Raw genomic sequence first — 26742 nt, 5'->3', positions numbered from 1 at the left:
CGGATTGCCGTCCTACGGGCCCGGGTTCGATTCCCGGCGGGGTCCGGGATTTTCTCCGCTCATGGACTGGGTGTTGTGCTGTCTCCATCATCATTTCATCCCCGTCCGGCGTGCATTTCGCCCAGTGTGGCGTCGATAGTAACTCGACCTGCACCGAGGCGGCCGGACGTGCCCCACAAGGGGCCTCCCGGCCAATGACGCCAAACGCCCATTTCCATTGTCCACTAAATTCGAACGTCGACTAGTCATGACATATCATTTGTGAAACGAACGCATCAGAGACTTTTTAGCCTTCGTAAAGCTGCCCGAGTCCGCCAGTTGGTGATGTGATTGTAAAGCTGAAACGCGGAGAAACAACCACAGCTAACACAAGACCAGGCAGACTTCATATACTGTCGAACAGGGACGGTCGAATATCGCATACAGTGGATCTAAAAAATCGCTTGAAATCAGCGGAAGGAACGACTCTTGAATTCCAAAGCTCTACCGTCAGTCCACCTAGCATAATGACCGTGCGTTATGAGTTACAAAGAGCGAGGTACAACGGTCGATTAGATCATCATTAACCTCGAATTTCTATAGTCACTGCTAAGCAATGCTAGGAGAGATGCAAACAGCGGCGCCACTGGGCAGTGGACGACTGGAAAAGCGTGATTTGGAGTGATAAACCATGCTACACCTTGTGATAGTCCGGTGGAAGGATTATGATTTTGCGAATACCTGGAGAACTTCAGCTGACGTCACGTGTAGTGTAGCCGGCCGCGGTGGTTTGCGGTTCTAGGCGCTTCAGTCCGGAACCCCGCGTGACTGCTACGGTCGCAGGTTCGAATACTGTCTCGTGCATGAATGTGTATTATGTCCTTAGGTTAGTTAGGTTTAAGTAGTTCTAAGTTCTAGGGGACTGATTACGTTAGATGTTAAGTCCCATAGTGCTCAGAACCATTTGAACCACGTGTAGTGTCAACAGCGAAGTACGTTGGAGGCGGCGCGACAGTATGAAGCCTTTTCGGTGGCTAGGGTGTGATCCTTGTGCTTAAGAAAATGCTAACTGCAGAAAGAATGGACCCACTTTACAGCATTGTGTAGTACGTCACAATAGATGAACAGTACGTGACGATCATAGTTTTATCAGTACGACAATACACCTAGCAGCATTTGTAAGGCGGTGGTTTGCGTAGAATACCATTTCTGAAACGGACTGAACTGCCCAGAGTCATGACCTGAACGAAATATCATGACCTAATGTATGTCCGAAGGACTACTGCATCGTACTTCTTAATAGCGGAAGCAATGGTATTTCGTATTTATTCATCAATACAAGGCTCTCGACTCTCGAAAAATACGTCTTTCCGGTACGGGAATATACGTAACTTACTTGTACGGGTTGTGACACATGGACGACGACATACGGAAGTTTAGGTCTGGCCGTGATTCACGCACGGATAGCCGTTGCGATTAAGGCGACCGTTGGCGTAAAGTGGGAAATTCGGTTTTGAGTCCAAGTCTGGCGTTCTGTAGTCATTTAAATAATGACTTGGTTCAAATGGCTCTGAGCACTAGGCGACTTAAGTGCTGACGTCATCAGTCACCTAGAACTTAGAACTAATTAAACCTAACTAACCTAAGGACATCACACACATCCATGCCCGAGGCAGGATTCGAACCTGCGACCAGTCATTTAAATATACAACCGATGGTTTATATTCAAATATCCTTCTCAAGAGTGCCGACAAGCGACATCTTCATTTCGTTTTGCACCATGGAGCCCATTCACCCACACCTTGATGGTATTTTGGCAACGACAGCATAATTCTGCCATCTTGATGTGCCACATAATTGCTGATGTTGTTTATTAACGGCACTTTAATTGTATAAATGCAACACGAGGATGACAGGATTCTTGTTGTGTGTTAGTAAATATGTATTTTCAGCATATTTAAGTCCTGTTGTTTAATATGTAAAAAATTGGTTCGATGTGTGAAGACGTAATACGCATCCTACTTTGTCTTAGAGGTGCAGAAGTAACAAAAAATTACAGTAATGCTGCAGTTACGTTGTTGGGTCTGCAGAAATCATCGGCTCCCAAGTTGATACAGCGTTCCTTGACATCGGGTAGGAGTTGGATGCAGTCTGCAATGTAACCTAATGAACAAAACACCTACTCACGGAATATCAGACCAGATTTTTGATTGAAGACTTCATTGCAAATAGAACACGCCACTTCATACTTAATGGAGAGAAATGTCAGACGTAAAAATGACTTGATGCGTGTGCCAAGGGAGTATTTTAGGGTCATTGGTATTCACCTAGTGGATAACGCCGGAAGTTTCTTGAGGCTCTTCAGCGATGATGCTGTTTTATGCTGAAAGCTCGCAGGCTAGAAGATTGTAAAACTGTAGCGAAATGCAGGAAGACCTGTTGAGGACTTGAGGACTGATGCTTAGAGCAGGAATAGCTAGCTGGCCTTCAACATAATATTACGCAATGCCCATCAGTAGACAGGGAGACCAATTGTGGTATGACTACACGATTGCTAGACAAGCACTGGTAGCAGTGACATCCATTAAATACGTGGGAATATGCATACAGGCCATCTTAAAGTAAAACTACCACATCAAAGTATTCGTAGAAAAGGTATATGCCAAAAGGAGAAATCTCAGCAAGTATTGCCCAACTACGAAGGAGGTAGCTGACTTGCATGTTGCTCGTTAGTCTGGGACCTGTAACGGAAGACTGACGGAGGGAGCAGAGAAGCTCCAAAGAAGAACAGTGAATTTCGACACAGTTTTGCCTAGAATGCAAGAAAGCACCATGGAGACAGTCAGCCAGTTCGAACGGAAGGCGTAACAAGAAAGGGGTGGTCTGCTGCTAAAAAATATACACCACTTTCCTGGAACATGAAAGTAAAATTAGAGGTCAGACGGAGGTGTACCAAAAATCATTCTTCCCGCCCAACTTTCGCTACTGGAACAGGAGAGGGAGGCAAGTGACAATGGTACATACACCATAAGATGGTTTGTCGAGCAGAGATGTAGATGGAAATGGCAATGAAAATTATAGGTGGTCCAAGGGAAGTGACTAGACACCGGCTGCTATATAATTTGCAACTACACAGGAGAGACAGCCGCAGGTGGTATGAGACCAGACTCCTGAAGGACAAAGGAAATGGTCGCCACCTTGACATGTGCGGCAGTAATTAGACGCCTTGCCACTTTAACAGCGTCGGATAGTAAACCACGGGCGACACTTTTACTGCGTAGCGGAAAGACTTGAGCGCCGGCTGGTGTGCCATTTCTCGGAGGAAGTCGGGGCCTTATTTAAGAAGCTGTGTTCAAGGCAGAGACCTTACATAACATATTCCCCTTAAGCTATGTTCCTATTTTATATGAGATTTGTTTTTCTCTTGCAAAATGTCATCCAAGAGGTCTATTCATAAAGGGTTTCAGTTCATCATCATCATCAGCAGCAGCATTAGTGGCAGAAAAACTGAGAGAAAGTTTGGAATACATTGCACATAAATTTTCTCAGCATATTATAGTCTTAGGTGGAGATGATTACCCGTGGTATAGGGCTAGGAGCGCCGTGGTCTTGTGGTTAGCGTGACCAGCTGCGGAACGAGGGATCCTTCGTTCAAGTCTTCCCTCGAGCGAAAAGTTTACTTTCTTTAAGCCGGCACGGTAGCTCAGCGTGTTCGGTCAGACGGTTAGCAGCCCTCTGTAATAAAAAAAAACTGAGCTAATCGATCAACAACGAACTCAAAACGGATGTCTTACAACGTCCGACCCGACAAAAGCGAACAAAATGAGATTAAAAAAAAAGGGTAGCGTCTTTGATTCGTAATCAAAACGTATTTGGTCCCGTGTTCGATCCCCGCCACTGCCTAAATTTTGATAAATAATCAGCATTGGCGGCCGAAGACTTCCTGCATAAGAAGTCAGCCTCATACTGCCAACGGCCTTGTCAAAGAGGGCGGAGGAGCGGATAGAGGTTCAGGGCACTCTCTTGTCCTAGGGGTGGGAAATTGCCCCTAAAGGCGGAAGAATCAGCAATGATCAACGACATGAGGATGCAGAAGGCAATGGAAACCACTGCAGTAAAGACACGTAACGTGTATCCACAGGACATGTGGCCTGTAGTTAAAGAAGTGTCATGATGATCTCTCCATTGGCAGAAGATTCCGGAACAGTCCCCCATTCGGATCTCTGGGAGGGGACTGCCAACGGGGAGGATACCATGAGAAAAAGATTGAATAATCAACGAAAGGATAATGTTCTACGAGTCGGGGTGTGGAATGTCAGAACCTTGAACGTGGTAGGGAAACTAGAAAACCTGAAAAGGGAAATGCAAAGGCTCAATCTAGATATAGTAGGGGTCAGTGAAGTGAAGTGGAAGGAAGACAAGGATTTCTGGTCAGATGAGTATCGGGTAATATCAACAGCAGCAGAAAATGGTATAACAAGTGTAGGATTCGTTATGAATAGGAAGGTAGGGCAGAGGGTGTGTTACTGTGAACAGTTCAGTGACCGGGTTGTTCTAATCAGAATCGACAGCAGACCAACACCGACAACGATAGTTCAATTATACATACCGAAGTCGAAAGCTGAAGATGAACAGATAGAGAAAGTGTATGAGTATATTGAAAGAGTAATGCAGTATGTGAAGGGGGAGGAAAATCTAATAGTCATGGGCGACTGGAATGCAGTTGTAGGGGAAGGAGTAGAAGAAAAGGTTACAGGAGAATATGGGCTTGGGACAAGGAATAAAAGAGGAGAAAGACTAATTGAGTTCTGTAACAAGTTTCAGCTAGTAATAGCGAATACCCTGTTCACGAATCACAAGAGGAGGAGGTATACTTGGAAAAGGCCGGGAGATACGGGAAGATTTCAATTAGATTACATCATGGTCAGACAGAGATTCCGAAATCAGATACTGGATTGTAAGGCGTACCCAGGAGCAGATATAGACTCAGATCACAATATAGTAGTGATGAAGAGTAGTCTGAAGTTCAAGACATTAGTCAGGAAGAATCAATACGAAAAGAAGTGGGATACGGAAGTTCTAAGGAATGATGAGATACGTTTGAAGTTCTCTAACGCTATAGATACAGCAATAAGGAATAGCGCAGTAGGCAGTACAGTTGAAGAGGTATGGACATCTCTAAAAAGGGTCATCACATAAGTTGGGAAGGAAAACATAGGTACAAAGAAGGTACCTGCGAAGGAACCATGTGTAACAGAAGGAATACTTCAGTTAATTGATGAAAAAATACAAACATGTTCCGGGAAAATCAGGAATACAGAAATACAAGTCGATGAGGAATGAAATAAATAGGAAGTGCAGGGAAGCTAAGACAAAATGGCTGCAGGAAAAATGTGAAGACATCGAAAAAGATACGATTGTCGGAAGGACAGACTCAGCATACAGGAAAGTCAAAACAATCTTTGGTGACATTAAAAACAACTGGGGTAACATTAAGAGTGCAACGGGAATTCCACTGTTAAATGCAGAGGAGAGAGAAGATAGGTGGAAAGAATACATTGAAAGCCTCTATGAGGGTGAAGATTTGTCTGATGTGATAGAAGAAGAAACAGGAGTAGATTTAGAAGAGATTGGGGATCCAGTATGAGAATCAGAATTTAAAAGAGCTTTGGAGGACTTACGGTCAAATAAGGCATAAGGGGTAGATAACATTCCATCAGAATTTCTAAAATCATTAGGGGAAGTGGCAACAAAACGACTATTCACGTTGGTGTGTAGAATATATGAGTCTGGCGACATACCATCTGACTTTCGGAAAAGCATCATCCACACAATTCCGAAGACGGCAAGAGCTGACAAGTGCGAGAATTATGGCACAATCAGCTTAACAGCTCATGCATCGAAGCTGCTTACAAGAATAATATACAGAAGAATGGAAAAGAAAATTGAGAATGTGCTAGGTGACGATCAGTTCGGCTTTAGGAAAAGTAAAGGCACGAGAGAGGCAATTCTGACGTTACGGCTAATAATGGAAGCAAGGCTAAAGAAAAATTAAGACACGTTCATAGGATTTTTCGACCTGGAAAAAGCGTTCGACAATGTAAAATGGTGCAAGCTGTTCAAGATTCTGAAAAAAGTAGGGGTAAGCTATAGGGAGAGACGGGTCATATACAATATGTACAACAACCAAGAGGGAATAATAAGAGTGGACGATCAAGAACGAAGTGCCCGTCTTAAGAAGGGTGTAAGATAAGGCTGTAGCCTTTCGCCCCTACTCTTCAATCTATACATCGAGGAAGCAATGATGGAAATAAAAGAAAGGTTCAGGAGTGGAATTAAAATACAAGGTGAAAGGATATCAATGATACGATTCGCTGATGACATTGCTATCCTAAGTGAAAGTGAAGAAGAATTAAATGATCTGCTAAACGGAATGAACAGTCTAATGAGTACACAGTACGTTTTGAGAGTAAATCGCAGAAAGACAAAGGTAATGAGAAGTAGTAGAAATGAGAACAGCGAGAAACTTAACATCAGGATTGATGGTCACGAAGTCAATGAAGTTAAGGAATTCTGCTACCTAGGCAGTAAAATAACCAATGACGGACGGAGCAAGGAAGACATCAAAAGCAGACTCGCTATGGCAAAAAAGGCATTTCTGGCCAAGAGAAGTCCACTAATATCAAATACCGGCCTTAATTTTTTGAGGAAGAAATTTCTGAGGATATACGTCTGGAGTACAGCATTGTATGGTAGTGAAACATGGACTGTGGGAAAACCGGAACAGAAGAGAATCGAAGCATTTGAGATGTGGTGCTATAGACGAATGTTGAAAATTAGATGGGCTGATAAGGTAAGGAATGAGGATGTTCTACGCAGAATCGGAGGAAAGGAATATGTGGAAAACACTGATAAGGAGAAGGGACAGGATGATAGGACATCTGCTAAGACATTAGGGAATGACTTCCATGGTACTAGAGGGAACTGTAGAAGGCAAAAACTGTAGAGGAAGACAGGCGCTTCAGTCTGGAACCACGCGACCGCCACGGTCGCGGGTTCGAATCCTGCCTCGGACGTGGATGTGTGTGATGTCCTTAGGTTAGTTAGGTTTAAGTAGTTCTAAGTTCTAGGGGACTGATTACCTCAGATGTGAAATCCCATAGTGCTCAGAGCCATTTGAAACATTTATAGCCGAAAACGAATGACACGTATTTTGTTTTGGATCTTCTAGCGATGTCTAAGTGTAATGTGGCGACGAGGTTTCCGAGTGTACCAGAGCTGCACATTTGTACTTGTAAATGAACAAAGAATTAAGTTATAATTTTTAAGGCGGTATTTAAAAATTTATGACTACCCTTCGTGACACACACCTCTTGCAGTGGCCGGGACATGCGCTGGTTAGTGTCAACAACCAACTGCTGGTATGAAGACCTTATTACCAACAAATGGTATGGTGCTATAAAAACGCATATTAATATTTTTGATGCTTGGGTAAGTAAATCGGAATCCTCAGCGACCATACTAAAACTGTTATGGGAAGAGTTTGGTTTAAAGAGGTAAAAGAGTAAAATTCAGCAATGACTGAAATATATGAAACATTAGAATTTTACAGAAACACTCACACACAAATAAACAATTTACATTTACAATCAGCTCTACAACATACTACAATAAGAAAAGAAATCCAGTTGTTTGAAATAAAATAGTTGAACTTTAGATGTGAGTAGTTGATCACTGGACTAACAGAATTAAAACAATTAAAATGGCTTACAACATAGTTACAAATTTATAGGAAAAGATTTTTTTATATGAAAATTGGAAGTACTGAGTAACAATAAAAGACAGAGGCAGTACTTACATGCCAGATATAAAGTAAGTAACAGGCCACAAGGCAGTACTTACACTTTTTATATAAAAAAGTGTCTTTTCCTATAAATTTGTAACTATGTTATAGGCCAGAATGAGATGATCACTCTGCAGCGGAGTGTGCGCTGATATGAAACTTCCTGGCAGATTAAAACTGTATGCCCGACCGAGACTCGAACTCTGGACCTTTGCCTTTCGCGGGCAAATGCTCTACCATCTGAGCTACCGAAGCACGACTCACGCCCGGTACTCACAGCTTTATTTCTGGCAGTATCTCGTCTCCTACCTTCCAAACTTTACAGAAGCTCTCCTGCGAACCTGAGCATTTGCCCGCGAAAGGCAAAGGTCCCGAGTTCGAGTCTCGGTCGGGCACACAGTTTTAATCTGCCAGGAAGTTTTATGCTATAGGCCATTTTAATTGTTTTAATTCTGATGAAGGCTCTCTTAGAAATATTGAAACCTGGTCAATAAGACTAAAAATAATTGTGACCGAGGGCTCATTTGTTTCAAGTATATTTTTGACAATTGTTGCAATTGTGATGTTTAATTTCTCTAACGAACATCAAAAATTACTTCAAAAAACTTAACAGTGCAGCACAGACAAAATGTCCTGCAAGAAGCAGTTAAAATCAGTTTGTTCCATTTCAAAAGTATTATAGTCTTCTGGATACTCTAGTATTGGTATTGAATTTTTTTCAATTCCCTGCTCAATGTAAATAATTTGAAGAATGTGTTGATAATGGATAAGTTTCGTATCAACACTTGTACAACATTGTAGTTCATTGTATTTAAGGACAATGAAAGAATTTCGTAAAAGATGATAAACTAGCTCTGTCGGTAATAGCATACAACAAGAAAGGCAAACTGTTCAGTTCGAACCCTGCTCCGACCTACAGCTTTAATCTGCCAGGACGTTTCATAACAGCGCACACCACCGTGTTGTGTGAAGGATTCACTTTTCACATGAATATGTTATTTGCTTGACACAGTAGTGCTGCATTACATTTCGCATTAGTGACTGGATTTTATAATCAAAATAATTTATTGGAACTTCCAACAAAGTATAGTGTATGTTAACGAAATTTATCCATCAAAATTGTTTTCTTCTCTCTATTATTTGCGAATAAGCCCCTTAGGACCACAAAGAGCACTTATAGTGGGCAGTTGCTTTCATTTGTGTCCATGTTTCTTGTATTCTCTTCCTGTGGACTACATTCCTCTCTTCAGACCATGTTCCAGTCTTCTTAGGATTTTCTTCTTGGTCAACTTTCCATTTGTGAATTTTGGACTTGAAGATTTCTTTTGGTGCAATTCCTGCAAATTTCAGGTGAATTTTGATTTCTCCAGTAAATTTCGACATATCCTCTTTGGCTTTACTCCTCTTATCAAAGAATTCGACTTTTTTTCATTTTTTGAGTGCAATCTGATTTTGGGCTGAATCGTCTGCAAATGCTAGGAAATTAATTATCTATTGATTACTTCTGCTTAAAGAAATTGAAAAGTAATGGAGACAGTCAATCTCCTTGTCCTACTCCCGTTGTTATTTCGGGAGGATCTGAGCTTTCCCTCAGAAATTTAACGTTGGACTTCGTGTCTGTCAGTGTTTTTTTATGACAGAAAGTGTTTCAGAACAAGACCCTGTTTTTTTTTAACATTTGGAAGAGAATTTCGCTGTCAGCTACGTCATAGGCTGTTTTGGAATCAACAGATGTGTTGACTAAATTTTTCTGCAAATTTTCCGATGTCTAAGGATCTGCTTTATGTTCAAGATTTACATTGGAGCCGAACGGCTTGGTCTGAATCCTGCCTGATATTGTACAGTTTTTGGTCCAGGTTCTTCCTGTGCTCTGTCGAGAAAAGACTGGGGATAGAATTTTGTGCGCATCTGATGTTAGTGAGATTCTCAGACAGTTATTTACGTCAGTTCTGCCTCCCTTCTTGCATAACAGGTGAATTAACGCATTTTCACAGTCTTCTAGAATTTATTCTCTGTGACAAATGACTTGGATGAATTGAGGACTTCTGCTATGACCATCTTTACCCAACGTTTTATTGTTTTTGAGTCTTGTGATGTGTCTCGCAATTTCTTCTTCATCCGGCAGTTATGAATTTGGGTGGTGTCCTCACCTTCTTGCGATGGGGATCTTTGTGTTGTATCATAATATAATGATTGCATCAGTCCGTAATTGCAGTGTTTATTATGTCCAGACCTTTACCATTTGGAGTTTTGAGGAAAATCTTTTGACCCACTGATACATAAGCTTTTTCTAGAAATCTAGTAAGGTGGAAACTACTCTCTCATTACAAAATTTTTGATTTCTGGGTATTAGTCCAGAACTAAAACAGGTTCTGGGTAAGATCGATTTGATAGTAGCCAACTTTACGTTCAAGTTGTTGTTTTCGATCCCGAAGACACTGAGATGGAATTTTGTATGTGACAGGACGAAGTTAAACTTCTTTCTAAAAATTAGTACCACTTCTTAGAGAAACAATAAAAGGCACGGAACATAACGTAAAGTTCATGGAGAAATTGTGGAACACGGAAATTAAAACAGGAATGAGACCAGATTATGGAATCTCTCCATTACTTTTCAATTACGTCGTAAAAACAGTAATCCATTAGTTACTCAAACTAAAATCAGAACTAAAAGCTGAGCAACCATTCACATTAGAAAAAATTAGTATTAGGGGTGCTTAACTTTTATAGACGATCAGGCAATCGTGTGGCAGGACATTCAGACAGTGCAAGACCAAAAATAAATTCAAAGAGCAGAAGGAGTAGCTCTCCAAATCCCCTTTGAAAAACAAAATTAATGTATTTGTGCCTCACAACATACTAGGGGAAAAATTGAGTTCCAGAATGCAGTTATTTCGGTGAAACTAGTGAAAACCTAGATTTAGAAAAGACAGATTGTGAAATTCGTTGCCCCAAAATGTAAAGCCTTCAGATTTATGAAACACATGTTCAGCCAAAAAAGGACAAGTGAAACTACATGATACTGATTCCGGGCGGGAAGGAGCGCCGGTCCCTGGCACAAATACGCCCTGCGGTGTGAGACGTTCCCCGGGGGGCGGGACCATCGGGAGCCGAACCGCGCAATAAAATAACCCTGGGTGGGGCGGCGGAGGGGTGAAGTGGACTGCGGTAGTCGCCCCTCTCCGTCGTTTATAGGTCCTCAGTTAACATAACATAACATAATACTGACGCATCACATCACATTTATCGAAGGAAAGCGTTTGTATCCGGCTGAAATGCTCATTTTAAACACAAATGTAGACAATAAAGACATCCAAAACAGAGAATCAAAAGTAATTAGCGAAATTTTCCGTCTAAAATACAGTGAACAAGAAATATACATAAAACAATGAAACTCAAAAGTATACCAACACTTTATTCGGATACAAAAATGCTAGCTAAAGTCTATGAACATGGTAAAAGAACGGAGCCATCTAAATTAAATTGCCGACATATGGAGAGCAAGTTGAGACACTAATATTGACAATGTCAGTAAAAGGAAACGTTAAGGTAGGAGAGGAAACACAAGAGGGGAAAAATTACATAGAAAAGTCTCAACTGGATAGTTGGTCACGCAGAAAAAGCAACAAAAATCACTTGGTTTGAAAAAAAGGAAAAGCGCTCAATCTGAGAGTATCAAAATTATAATTATGAAGTTACAGAAACTCTAAAAGAAAAATATTAAGTGACTCTACCTGTACGTCTCGTGTTACAATAGGGCCCAAAAGGTCATAACAAAACCACAAACACGGATTTTTAAAAAAAAAAAAACTCAAGTGATTACTGGAAAATAAGTTTCGTACAATCTTTTTCTGAAAATAACTTTCATATTTTTCCTGTAAGTCAGCATTTTTTACACAATTACCTCTCATGTTTTTAATATTTATGTAACAGAAAGACAATAGTACAATAAAATTTTTGTAATTATTGTTTTACTTTTTTAGCTGTATACTAAATGTGGTACAAACAGTTGTCTCGACAACATTATGACTACTCTGTTACATTTAACTTTCAAACTTTCTCTTTGTTGATTTCCTCGCAAAACCTTTACTGATTTCTTTCAAAAACCAACAATACTCGGCTATCGTTCAGTGTTCCCTGGTACCTCCTCACCCCTTCCTTAACGTCCTGGTGGAACTCTTCTCCTTTCTCTTCACTATAACGTTTCAGAGTTTCAAGGAAGTAGCCAGCATGTGAGCTTGAGAAGTAATCTTTTACACTCATGTTACAACCCTACTTCTCGAAAGCTTCCAAAATGCTTTGAACAATATTCTTGCAACTTGGATTTTTGTCGACGCTTTAAAGTTTTCAGTAACAGAACCGAAGGCAGTCTATGCATATTTTTCTTTAACATTCATTGTATTCTCAAATTCTTGAACGTTCATCAGTTTATGAATTTGAGGGCAAACGAAAGTTACAGGTTTCATTTTTTCTTGACGAGGTAACTTTTGAAAAATGCTTCATCAGGCCCTATTTGATATGTCGAGAAAGTAATATCCTTTTTTTATGAAGAAGTGGTTCATCCTGGGTACAAAAGTCACCAATTTTGCCAAGCCATTACACACCAATGCTTTTGATTTGCCCGGCTACTCCACAGACATAAAAAGGAGGGCGTTTGCGTGTAACCAAGTTGCTCCCCTACTAAACTCGATGAAAATTTAATAGTCAAGATCGCATTCAATATTATTTTTTCGCGATGACCGGTTTCAACAGTTAAGACTGTCCTCTTCTGTTCTTTAAAAAAACATGTTGTTATATGTTTTGTTACTTTATGACTGCATCGCACGTACCATTTTTACATTATATTGGGTAGTATGTAGCGCAGAACATATAACAAAAAGTTTTTTTAAAGATCATAAGATGAGAGTCTTAACTATTAAATGCAATCTAGTCCATTAAATTTTCGTCGAGGATATTACTAAACGCTCCTTCTTATCTCTAATTATGAGTAATTTCAATTTCATAATAAATTCGCTGTAACCAAAAAGAAAATAAATGTTGCTCCTGTATGAAAGAACTACACGTCGTAGAAGAACTCTTGGAACATTTCTGAAATCAGCATAAATATTATTTAAGAACACACATGTATTTCCAGTCATCAGTTACTTATCGCGGAGACTGATGTGATAATATATGCATGCATGTTTGTTTTGAACTGCGGATCTAGAAACGACGGAGAGGCTTCGTCCCCGCCGTACCCTCAGTGGTACACAACCACGCAACAGGCAACAGCAGTCCACTCACCTCACCGCAGCCCCACCAAAAAAAAGGTTCAAATGGCTCTGAGCACTATGGGACTTAACATTTGAGGTCAGCAGTCCCCTAGAACTTAGAACTACTTAAACCTAACTAACCTAAGGACATCACACTTATCCACGCCCGAGGCAGGATTCGAACCTGCGACCGTAGCAGTCGCGCGGTTCCGGACTGTAGCGCCTAGAACCGCTCGGCCACCGCGGCCGGCAAATGCAGCCCCACACCCGGCTCCCAGTGTACCCCCCCCCCCCTTTCTCCTCCTCCTCCCCCCCCCCCCCCCCCGCACGGGAACGTCTCATTCCAGACAAGAGTAACTCCAATATTTGCGTGGCAGATTAGTTATGGTGGACGCGTACGTGGAGACAGTGTTTGTGCAGCAATCGCCGACATAATGTGACTGAGGCGGAATAAGGCGAACCAGCCCGCATTCGACGAGGCAGATAGAAAACCGTCTTAAAACCATCCACAGGCTGGTCGTCACACCGGACCTCGACATTAATCCGCGGGGCCGATTTGTGCCATGGACCGGCACGTCTTCCCGCTCGTGAAGCAGTGCGTTAGACCGTACGACTAATCGGGCGGGCTGATGTGATAATAATAATGATAATGATCGCGAAGCTACTCATTTTTCTAATGTTGTGCGTTAGAAAATTCCGTGCATCACTTAAGGCGCAAGTCAATACGACTAAACTTAAACTGAGGTGACAAAAGTCATGGGATAGCGGTATGCCCATATACAGATGATGGTAGAACCGCGTATACGGGGTATAAAAGACCAGTGCACTGGCTGAGCTGTCATCTGTACTCGGGTGATTCATGTAAAAAGCTTTCCGACGTGATTATTGCCGCATGCTGCGAATTAACAGAATGAACGCCGAATGGCAGTTGAAGCTGGATGTATGGGGCATTGGATTTCGAAAATCTCTAGGGAATTCTAACAGCACGGCATCGCCTGCAGCGCCTCTCTTTGGCTCGTGACTATATCGGTTGGAGTCGACTGCAAAACCGTGACCTGGTCAGATGAGTCTCAAATTCAGTTGCTAAGAGCTGATGGTATGGTTCGAGTGTGACGCAGATCTCACGAAGTTAACAAGACACTGTGCAAGCTGGTGTTGGACCCATAATGGTGTGGGCTGTGTTTACATGGAATGGAGTGAACCCTTTCGTCCAATTGGACGGGTCATTGACTGGAAAGGCTTATGTTCAGCTACTTGTAGGCCATTTGCAGACATTCATCAACTTCACGTTCCCAAACGACTATGGAATTTTTATGGATAACTATGTGCCGTGTCACTGGGCTACAACTGTTCGCGATTGGACATTTCGACCGAATGAATCGGCCACCCGTATCGCCGGACATGAATCACATCGAACAATTATGCGAAATATTAGAGGTCAGCTCGTGCACAAAATCCTGCATCGGCAACGCTTTCGCAGTTATGGACGGCTATAGGGGCAGCATGGCTCATTATTTCTGTTGGATAATTCAGTGCCTTGTTGAGTCCATGTCACGTCAAATCGCTGCACTACGCCAGGCAAAAGGGGATTCGACCCTATGTTGGGAGGTAGTCCACGACTTTTGTCACCTCAGTGTAACGTGCCACTGCAGACTTTATCTTCCCTCTTCGTCCTATTCGAACAATTTTGTCCCTAATCTTCCTTCGATAAGTCGCTGCCGATGTTCTTCGCTATAGTTGCCCAGCAGAACAAGTAGTCCACCTCATAATGACCTCTAATCCTACTTCCTTAGCCTCTTCTTGAAAGGAAAGCCTCAGTGCCCCGATGAAACTTCCGAGCATCAAAATTATCTCGTGTGCTATAGCGGTGGCACCGTATCTGGTGCGCTTGCCGTGCGTCTTAGCTCGCAGGACTAAGACTGTCGCTTTATCTATTGGCGCGGTGTCCAGAGTAAACAGCGTAAATAGAGCTGCGGCTATTTTTAAGTAAAATGAGAGACTGTATATTTACGCTCCGCACTATGGAGTCTTCCGAGGCGAAGACACAGGAGAATTATTTTTGTTGTGTCGGAAGATGTGTTCTTGCGGAACAGAGAACGCAGAAGAAGCGATACGGCAACGAGAAGGCACGGGCCGCAAGAAGCGAATGAAAACAGAGCACGGTGCCTGAGAATACACGCCTTGTTTGTTCACATGCAGAGTCCGTCCCAGAGTTGTGAGAATCATAAAAGGACGTTAACTCCTCGACGAGGAGATAAACACAAATCGTTGCCGTGGCATTTCCAGCGCGTCGTTACGAGCAACCATTAAAGGCATAGAGAGTAGCCTACGACGGATATTAGATTTTTTTTTTTGCTGAAATCAGATGATTCTGTAAGAACTACGTGGACGAAAATTAAAAAAAAATGCGATGTCTACTTGTAGCCTTCTACAAGTAGAATACGGCTGTTTTCTATTTTTATATAATAAATTTCTAGTCCGCAGTTTCTTGTTGCAATTGCCGTTACGACTGTATTGCACTGAGAACACGGGTTGGTCGAAAGGCGAGTAAGCAGGTATGTTAGTTGCAAGGGTGCAGTATTCACCTTTACCATGAGTGTATTGAACATTCAACTTAACATTAACAGATCACGAAATGTCCATCGTAATCTGACATTCCTCTCCTGTACCAGCCTTCTCATCTCAAAGTGGCAATTCCCCCTACATCCTCCATCATTTTGTTGGGCGTATTCAAATCTCTCCCAAGCACTATGGGTGTTATTCCTTGATGTATTAACACAAGTCGTATTATCCTATCCCGTCTTCTTTTCAGTGCTTTCCATATGTTCCTTTCTTTGTCGATTCTGAGCAGAACATCCTAACTGCTTATCAATTCAACTAATTTTAAGCACCCTTTTACACTATCACATCTCAGACTCTTCGGTTCAAATGGCTCTGAGCACTATGGGACTCAACTGCTGTGGTCATCAGTCCCCTAGAACTTAGAACTACTTAAACATAACTAACCTAAAGACATCACACACATCCATGCCCGAGACAGGATTCGAACCTGCGACCGTAGCAGCCGCACGGTTCCGGACTGCGCGCCTAGAACCGCTAGACCACCGCGGCCGGCTCAGTCTCTTCGATTCTCTTCTTTCCCGTAGTCCATTATTCACTATCATACAACACAGCAAACATACACTCTCCGGAATTTCATCCTCAAGTTAAGGCTTATGTTTGATACCAGCAGATAGATTTCCTTTATGTCAGGAATATCATATTTGCCTCTGCTAGTATTCTGTATTTGTCCTCCTTTCTTCGGTTTACTCTCAGTATACAGTGTGTCCTCTTTAGAACTCATTCCATTCAATCGTTACTGAAATTCTTCTTCATTTTCACGGCGGTCAGAAATGTCTTCAGCGAGTGGTACTGAGAAACACTTCTGAATCTTCCTTTTATTTCCGCCACTGCTTCTTCAATGTCTAGATTGAACAGTAGGAGACCGAGCGAGGTGGAGGAGTGGTTAGCACAAAGGACTCGCATTCGGGAGGACGACGGTTCAATCCCGCCTCCGGCCATCCTGATTTAGGTTTTCCGTGATTTCCCTAAATCGCTTCAGCAAATGCCGGGATGGTTCCTTAGAAAGGGCACGGCCGATTTCCTTCCCCATACTTCCCTAATCCGAGCTCGCGCTCCGTCTCTAATGTCTTCGTTGTCGACGGGACGTTAAACAGTAATCTCCTCCTACTCCTCCTGAACAGTAGGAGAGAAAAACTACATCCGTGTCTTACAACATTTCTAATCAGAACACCGTTCTTGGTCTTGTATTCTTATTTTTATTTCTTGGCTTTTGCTGGTATTGTATATTATCCGATTTGTCCAACAGTTTATTTTGGAGAATTTTGTGCATCTTGCTCCATTTTACATCGTGTAAGGCGTCAGGCAAAATCCAACACCTTCCATGAAAACCCTGACATGATAAGCAAATCCAGTAGTATGTCACATAGCTCAGAATAAATCGTGACATTAAATTAACAAAAGTAATGCGACTAACGAGTGAGCAAATGGAATACCACAGACTAACACAAGAATGCCTAAATGCATGTCGTACCTTCCCACCGTGAGACCGACGCAGTTCCGAGGGGAGAAACGAGAACACAAGCCGAGAGCAGAACCGTGTTAAGCTAGAAGGCCGTGCGATAAGGGACGGACTGGACACCCACGTAGCCAGCTATCACTAGGGCCACACCACCCGCAGGTTATAGCGTGAGACTTTTTCGCGTCTCTGTTACGTCAAGGACCACCCCCCAGCCCATGTTAAAAGCTAGAGCCCTCCAGAAAAACAGTATAGATCTTACGATAACACAAAAAGGGCCACTACCACCCGCAAGTTTTAGCGTGAGACTTTTTCGCGTGTCTGTTACATTAGGACAATCCTCCAGCCCATGTTAAAAGATAGAGCCCTTCAGAAGAACAGTATAGATCTTACGATAACTCTAAAAGGACCACACCAGCTGCAGGTTTTAGCGTGAGATTTTTTCGCGTCTCTGTTACGCTGCAAACTTCAAAAACATTGCCCCACCACGAAAAGTATAACGTTTCTCATTGGATAGACAGAATTTTTGTAGGCGGAGCTTAAGGTTAACATTGTGACCCTGATTGGTCAGATGAAAACACAGCCAGATAGTTTTTTTAAACCAACTTCGGTAAATTGTAGTAATGAGAAGTTAAGAAGAGTTGCTTTCGAGATGGCGAGGTGAGCGGAGCTGTGCTGCCCGTCGGTGCCCTGACGCTGCCTAAACACCGACAAGGTAATAAACGCACGCGATGCCGCATTTTTGAGCGCATAAGGCTTCACTCAGAACTGCAGAAGTCTCATCTGATACACCCCCTTTTTGCGTAATACTTGTGTCGATCGTTAATTAAAACTCATGGTGTTCACATTTGCCACTTGAAGTAAAAATCGGAAACGCGATGATTTTTCTGTTATATAGTTATTGAGAAGCCACATCATCCACTGTAGTGGTGGTGGTGGTTAGTGTTTAACGTCCCGTCGACAACGAGATCATTAGAGACGGAGCGCAAGCTCGGGTTAGGGAAGGATTGGGAAGGAAATCGGCCGTGCCCTTTCAGAGGAACCATCCCAGCATTTGTCTGAAACGATTTAGGGAAATCACGGAAAACCTAAATCAGGATAGCCGGAGACGGGATTGAACCACAGCCACTGTAATTTACGACAAGTTAGATAAGTAATTAAAGATAATTGAAGGTCACTGTAGACCATTTTGATAGTTTTATCTTTTGTGAAACCTAATTTAAACCTAGATTATAGATGTGATACGGCATAGGTCATCCTTCGATCCATTGTAGAACTTGGAAATCCATTCAGGGAATATTCGTTCACATTTTTGTTGAACGCAGTTGGTTTTTACCATCCTGTATTAAAACATTTCCTTTTATCAATAGTGCAATTTATAAACAATGTTTTGCGAGTAGAATAAAATTTCCAATGGTAAACTTAACTACTTATTCGACGTTATTTTACCACCTAACTAAAAATAGGAAAGCCTTGAACCCTTTCCACTAAATTTAGTTAGTATTAAGATTCTTTTACAGGGAGTGCAGTGGTGCTGACGCTGAGATCATTAAGTATTTGGTTATATCATCGCTAGTCTCACTGAACTCTTCTGAATTCTACATGTCATTTGTGGTCTGGCGTCTCCTTACCAGCAACAGGTCCCAGGTTCAAACTAGTCAATTCCCTAAAAAACATGCTCAGAGCGTCGTTGCGCGAAAGTGGTAGGGAGACACGATATAGAGCAAACAGACACCACCATGAATGTTTAGAATCGGATCTTGGACCAGGACGTAATGCCGATAAAACAATCTTTAACGAGGACGCAAGTACTACCACTTTAACAGTTATTGAGATGACAGTGGAATTTTCATCGAGGCAGCGTCGTTATCTCGTGACATCAATTTTATTATAAATATTGATTAGCTAAATTTTCGTTAAAATAAGAATGATTAACAACAATCTTGATTTCTAACGCTTTACCCTATCTGTGCACTACGAGCTGCCGGCGCGGTCGCGCGTTGTGTGGCAAGCGCTTAGTGGGTGGTGGCCAAAGATACTACTTGATGAGAAGAAGAACTCAGTTGTTGATGACTGTAGTCGTCTGCATTCTGTAAAATCGTTTACTATCACAATGCCTCATATAGCAATTGTAAGGAACAGTCTGTTTACATTAGTACTCCACCAGAGTTACATTTTATATTTTTTATTATATTATTTTAGTTCTGCTGTATTAGTTTACGTCATGGCTTATTTTCAGACAGTACCTGTACTATCGTGTGACCCAGGGACTCTGTGGCTCAACGACGCCACTTCGGCGTCTTGTGTGTCTGTAATGTATGTGTTTGTAAAGAATGTCAGTCATTCAGTCGGCTAAAGGCCGCCTACAGTTCAACGTCGAATTCGAATGACCTGTCGACCCTTGCGAGTCTTCACATCATTGAGAGGTGAAGCTTAGATTAAAAACAGACTGAAAATTTCCGTGTTTCGACCGGATTTCCACCCCAAAATCTCTCGGTTTCCAGGCACGCACTTCACCATTAGACCAGTATGTTGTACGGCACTCGCAAAAAGTCAAGGTAATATAAATTACTTCTTTTATTTTTCAGCAAGAAACTAGCAGCGGAAAAATAAAATACCACAAAAAAGAACAAATTGTGGTTCAGGTGGAATGTGCCTATAAAAATGCAGTCCTGGCAATTTATTGGAGCATATAAAAACAGTTGAAAGAGTATATTAACAATTACTAAACGTAGACGAAATTAGGCAACAGTGACAAATGGTACGAAATTTTATTCAAAGAAGACATTCTCAGTGCATCCATGACGCATTTGTCGCTTATCTGAGGGTAGTGGACCAACAAATATGGAAAACAATTGGTATTCCGCTTCATGAAAAAAACACTACGTGTTACCACTAAACAAGCTGTCCATTACTTTTCCAGGTTGAATTACATTGAAGAGCCAAAGGAACTGGTGCACCTGCCTAATATCGTGTAGGCTCCCTGCGAGCACGTAGAAGTGCCACCACAGGACGTGGCATGGACTCGACTAATGTCTGAAGAAGTGCTGGACGGAACTGACACCATTAATTCTGCACGGCTGTCCATAAATCTGTGAGAGTACGAGGGGAGGATATCTCTTCTGAATAGCACTTTGCAAGCATGCCAGATATGCTCAATAATGTTCATGTCTGGTGAGTTTGGAGGCTGCGGTAGTGTTTAAACTCATAAGAGTGTTCCTGGAGCCACTCTTAGCAACTCTGAACGCGTGGGGTATCGCACTGTCCTGCTGGAATTTCGCAAATCCGTCGAAGTGCACAATGGACATTAATGGATACAGGTGATCAGACAGGATGCTTACGTAGGTGTCACCAGTCAGAGTCGTATCTAGACGAACCAGAGGTCCAATATCACTCCAACTGCACAGCCTCCACCAACATGAACAGTCTCTGCTGACTTGCAGGGTCCATGTATTCATGAGGTTGTTTCCATACCCGTACACGTCCACCCGCTCGATACAATCTGAAGCGAGGGTAGTCCGACCTGCCAAGCCAACATGTTTCCAGTCAACAGTCCAATGTCGGTGTTGACGAGCCCAGGCGAGAAGTACAGTTTTGTGGCGTGCAGTCATCAAGGCTACACGATTGATCCTTCGGCTCCGAAAGCCCATATCGATGGTGTTTCGCTGAATGGTTCGCACGCTGACATTTGTTGATGCCCCAGCATAGAAGTCTGCAGCAATTTCCGAAAGGGTTGCACTTCTGTCCCATTGAACGATTCTCTTCAGTCATCGTTGGTCCCGTTCTAGCAGGATTTTTTTCCGGCCACAGCGATGTCGTAGATTTGATGTTTTACCGGATTCCTGATATTCACAGTACACTCGTGAAATGATCGTACAGGAAAATCCCCACCTCGTCGCACTTCGGAAATGCTGTGTCTCATCGCTCGTGCGGTGACTATAACACCACGTTCAAACTCTATTAAATCTTGATAACCTGCCACTGCAGTAGCAGTAACCGATCTAACAACTGCGCCAAATACTTGTTGTCTTATATAGTCGTTGCCTGACGCAACGCCTCATTCTGCCTGTGTACACATCTCTGTATTTGAATATGCATGCCTATACCAGTTTCTTTAGCGCTTCAGTGTATATCGTGCGTAATCCAACAAGGTATCGAGTACAACTTCTAGAAGGACGGTACTGTAATTTGCACAAGCCGCCTTGCAGTTTGCCGACTGCCCTATTTCGCAACATTTGCTGGAGATTTCCTTCAGTTACTTCATCCGTACAGGAGGTTGCTGACAACCGCTCAGTGCTGCCAGAGTGGGGTCGCGTGCAGTCTGCCGGAGCGACTCAGGGGCTCCCTATGCCCGCCCGTTTGGTTTTTTAATTACGGAGCTCGGCGACTGGAATTAGGCCGTCGCCTGACGTCCAGATAACTATCGGGCGGAAGCCGCCAACGTCGGCCTACCAGGGCCTCATGCGGGCGCTCACTCCTCTGCAGCTGTCCCCTGCCTCTGGACACTGGTACGTACCAGCTTCACAGGGCCCAGCTACGTCTTACCGACACATTTTCATGCACATACGCCGATAAGCCAAAAATTTAAGGACCACTGCCTAACGAGATATTGAATGCCGCCTGATGGCGTTGCATCGCCGTGACGCAATAAAAAGTGTACACTTAAAAAAAAGAAAGGGACGATGCAGCACGAAGAAATAAGTCCCCAATGCGATGGAAATCGGTAAATGGGATGTACATGTACAGACATACAAATTATTACCCAGTGGAACACATCTGCGACGCTATTGGGGGTCATCTCCGCGTCTACAAACATCTAACCTGTAAATTTGCTGCCGGCCGTGGTGGCCGAGCGGTTCTAGGCCCTATAGTCTGGAACTGCGCGACCGCTACGGTCGAAGGTTCGAATCCTGTCTCGGGCATGGGTGTGTGTGATGTCCTTAGGTTAGTTAGGTTTAAGCAGTTCTAAGTTCTAGGGGACTGATGACCTCAGAAGTTAAGTTCCATAGCGCTCAGAACCATTTGAAGCATTTTGTAAATTTGCTGGAGTTGAGTGGTCAGTGAATAGACACCTTTTGTCACATGCCTACAGAAGCATATCAAGGATTTGGCGAATCGATATCACCCAGATTCGTCGCTATGTGGAGTTCTAAATATAGACTAATTACGCATGTAACAGCAGGCCTTAGTGATTCAGCTCATCAGTCCGTGTTAACTTCATTTAATCACAGTGAAAATGAAATGCAATAAGACCATTTCTTGCGGCAGAGTAACCGAATATCGGGCAAAACTTCGACTTTTGTTCTGTTTGCTGTAACGTTATGAGCAGATGTTAAATCTCAAATGATTATAAACAAATCGTTAGCTTTCCCGCTGGGAACTGGGGGCCCAGAATACCTAGTACATATTTTCAGTACAGTTTCATTTTAACACAATAATGCACGCTACAGCCATTTGAACCGTCTTACTGTGTTCAAGCCTTGGTCATCAGTTTTTACCGCAAAGACTTGAACTCTCGTACATCAAACTCTTTAGTGGTAGGTCAATTCTGGAGTCTGCACAGAGGAGTAGTGTTTCGTTTATCAAGCTGATATCCGTCTAAGAGTAATAAATAATACATGGGACGTTAACAGAGAGTGATCAGCCCTCATTGGGCGGTGACTGATCATAATTTTAAATATTTTATTTAATGACATGGTGAAATTTTATACCACAACCGGTCGTATCTTTTTTTTTTTTTTTTAAGAAAAGAGGAATGGGTTAAAATCCAACATAAGAAGGCTGAATAACAAGAAATATTCAGTAATAAGTTAATGCACTCTCAATGAAGGCAAAATGCAAGGACCATTAAAGTTAATTAAAATCCAAAAACCAGGCTCCATGTATACCAACCACATATCAAACACAAAACCCACGGAATGAGAACAATTTAAAAACAAGTACCAGATTCAAATATGAAATGACTGCGCAGCACCGAATACAAACTTACAGTGCTAACTTATATACTGAAAAGCTAAAGAAACTGGTACACCTGCCAAATATCGTGCAGGGCCCTCGCGAGCACACAGGAGTGCCGCAACACGACATGGCATGGACTCGACTAATGTCTGGAGTAGTGCTGGAGGGAACTGACACCATGAAGCCTGCAGGGCTGTCCATAAATCCGTAAGAGTACGAGGACGTGGAGATCTCTTCTGAACAGCCCGTTGCAAGGCATCCCAGATATGCTCAATAATGTTCATGTCTGGGGAGTTCGGTGGCCAGCGTAAGTGTTGAAACTCAGAAGAGCGTTCCTGAAGCCACCCTGTAGCAGTTCTGGACGCGTAGTGTGTCGCATTGTCCTGCTGGAATTGCCCTAATCCGTCGGAAAGCACAATGGACATGAATGGATGCAAGTCATCAGACGGGATGCTTACGTAGTTGTCACCAGTCAGAGTCGTATCTAGACGTATCAGGGGTCCCATATCACTCCAACTGCACACGCCCCCATTACAGAGCCTCCACCAGCTTGAACAGTCCCCTGCTGACATGCAGGGTCCTTGGTTTCATGAGTTTGTCTCCATACTCGTTCACGGCCATCCGCTCGATACAATTTGAAACGAGACTCGTCCGACCAGGCAACATGTTTCCAGTCATCAGCAGTCGGATGTCTGTGTTGACGGGCAGGCGGAGCGTAAAGCTTTGTGTCGTGCAGTCATCAAGTGTACACGAGTGGGCCTTCAGCTCCAAAAGCACATATCCATGATGTTTCGTTGAGTTGTTCGCACGCAGAAACTTGTTGATGGCCCAGCACTGAAATCTCCAACAATTCACGGAAGGGTTGAACAACTCTCTTCAGTCGTCGTCGGTCCCGTTCTTGCAGGATCTTTTATCGGCCGCAGTGACGCCGGAGATTTGATGTTTTACAGGATTCCTCAAATTCACGGTACACTCGTGAAATGGTCGTACGGGAAAATCTCCACTTCATCTCTACTCGGAGATGCAGTGTCACATCGCTGGCGCGCCGTCTATAATACCACATTGAAACTCACTTGAATCATGATAACCTGCCATTGTAGCAGCAGTAACAACTGCGCCAGACATCTGTTGTCTTATATAGGTGTTGCCGACTCCAGCCCCATATTCTGTCTGTTTATGTGTCTTTGTATTTGAATACGCAGGCCTGTATCAGTTTTTTTAGCGCTTCAGTGTATATGAAAGATTGCTCTGAATGCCTCTGGCTCTGAGCACTATGGGACTTAACATCTGAGGTCAACAGTTCCCTAGCACTTAGAACTTCTTAAACCTAACTAACGTAAGGCAACACACACATCCATGTCCGAGGCAGGATTCGAACCTGCGACCGTAGCGGTCGCGCGGTTCCAGACTGAAGCGCCTAGAACCGCTCGGCCACAGCGACCGCCTGTTCTGAATAATCGTGCCCACAGTCTGTGCCAAATAACACAGAGATGAGAATACATAAATATAATAGCTCGTAACGAGATTCGTTACAATTCAAAATTGCAACAGAATGAGAAAATTACTTTTGAATACATTGTGGGAGTAAACAGTGATCAATGTGTTACAGATATTTTCTATCAAAAACAGTCTTGATCACAGTTTATTTATTACGGTGACGGGCTCCGACCACTACTGTGGTCATCTTCAGACCTACAAGTCGTATACAAAGCTTTAATTATAGGGCTACATACATTAAAGAAAATACATAAAGTGTGCTGTAATTAACCTATGTGAGCGATATGTATGGCCTGTAGTATATTCCTAGAGTCATCAGTTATTGATGATGTTTGAAACTTTGTAAATAGGCTTTTTCGGGATAGTTTACGTCTACCCTCAAGTTTTCCAGTTCAGTTTCTTCATCATCTCTGCTACACTTTCCCACTGGCTAAAAAACCTGTCATCATTTGTACTGCCCTCCTCAGTATACGTTCAGTATTACATATTAGATCCATTTATATGGGATTCGCACACATGAACAATAGTTTTCTAGAATGGCTCGCACACGTGATTCGTAACCACTCTCCTTTGTAAACTGATTGCATTTCCCCAGTATTCTACAGGGCGTCACTGATCATTGCCATCTAGAATAACTCCGAAAGTATGTTAGTGGCTGAAAAGTTTGTGGGACAAACGTTGCATGGGGAAACGGGGGGCATAATATGACGTTGGTTTTTTGTTGCTAGGTGGGTCGCGTCAGAGATATGAAGGTCAACTTTGTTTTCTTGTTTATATGGGATGCTATAGTTTGGTACTTTTTTTTTTTGACAGCGGCTGTCGAGACGAATCCAATGATGTGTAACAGTAAGGTCTTTGAAAGTCAACGAAGGTCAAAAAGAAGGCATGAACGTCCATTTCCAGAAGGTGTTCGAAGTGATAACCATTGGTATCAATTCAGTGCTGCAATCTTATCATGGATTGAGTGGTATTCCTTATCACTTCGGCACTTATCGAAGCACATGCTCTGACAATTCTCCCTCGTATACCGTGCAAAGAGTAAATATTCGGCGAATGCTGCGTATCCATCTAACATGCTATTGACATGTAAACACCATTCGACGGTTTCGCTATACAATTCTAATAGCAACGGTAAGACTAGTATTGTCGAATCAAGCGAATGTGACTGATGTATTCCTTCGAAGAAAAAGTCGATATGCTTCTCTATTACGGAGAATGCCAACGAAATTCAGTGAGAGCTAGAGACTTATACGCTGAATGATATGTCAACGTACTCATCCTACACGTCGTACACTTAAATATCTGTATGATAAATCGGGAACAACTTTATCTTTAACGCATCGGAAACCTATCCGGCAAAGAAAAGTTACTAACGAGGAAACGGAAATTGGTGCTCTTGCCACTGTGGTACGAAATCCTTGAGTTAGTTAGCGTCAAATCGCAAGGGAATCAGGCATGAACCAGAGTAGTATTGTTCGTGTTCTTGATCGCCATAAATATCATCCTTACCACATCAATCTCCACCAAGAATTAACTGGTAGGCATTGTATGCGTTGCATTGAATTCTGCCGATGGGCTCAACTTCAGACTCTTAGGGATGACACATTTATTAATTTTATTTTATTTACTGACGAGGCTACATTCACGAACCATGGAAATGTTAATTTATATAACATGCATTATTGGGCAGCTAAAAATCCATGTTGGCTGCGGCAAGTTGCACACCAAAAACCGAGATCGGTGAATGTATGGTGTTGGATTCTGGAGGACAGAATTACAGGCCCCTATTTTGTCGAAGGAAATCTTAATGGTAGAAAGTACACCACATTCCTGCAAGAAACTGTGGTGTCACCGCCAGACACCACACTTGCTAGGTGGTAGCCTTTAAATCGGCCGCGGTCCTTTAGTATACGTCACTATCAGTGATTGCAGTCCGAGCGCCGCCACACGGCAGGTCTAGTCTAGAGAGAGACACTGTCACTCGCCCCAGTTGTACAGCCGACTTTGCTAGCAATGGTTCACTGGCTACATACGTTCTCATTTGCAGAGACGACAGTTTAGCATAGCCTTCAGCTACGTCGTTTGCTACGACCTAGCAAGGCGCCAGATTCAGTTACTGTAATCTGAACAGATAA

Source organism: Schistocerca gregaria, chromosome 5 (genome assembly GCF_023897955.1).
Source record: "Schistocerca gregaria isolate iqSchGreg1 chromosome 5, iqSchGreg1.2, whole genome shotgun sequence".
NCBI lineage: Eukaryota > Metazoa > Arthropoda > Insecta > Orthoptera > Acrididae > Schistocerca > Schistocerca gregaria.
The sequence above is the reverse complement of the archived record's forward strand: the minus strand, read 5'-3'. Positions refer to the sequence as shown.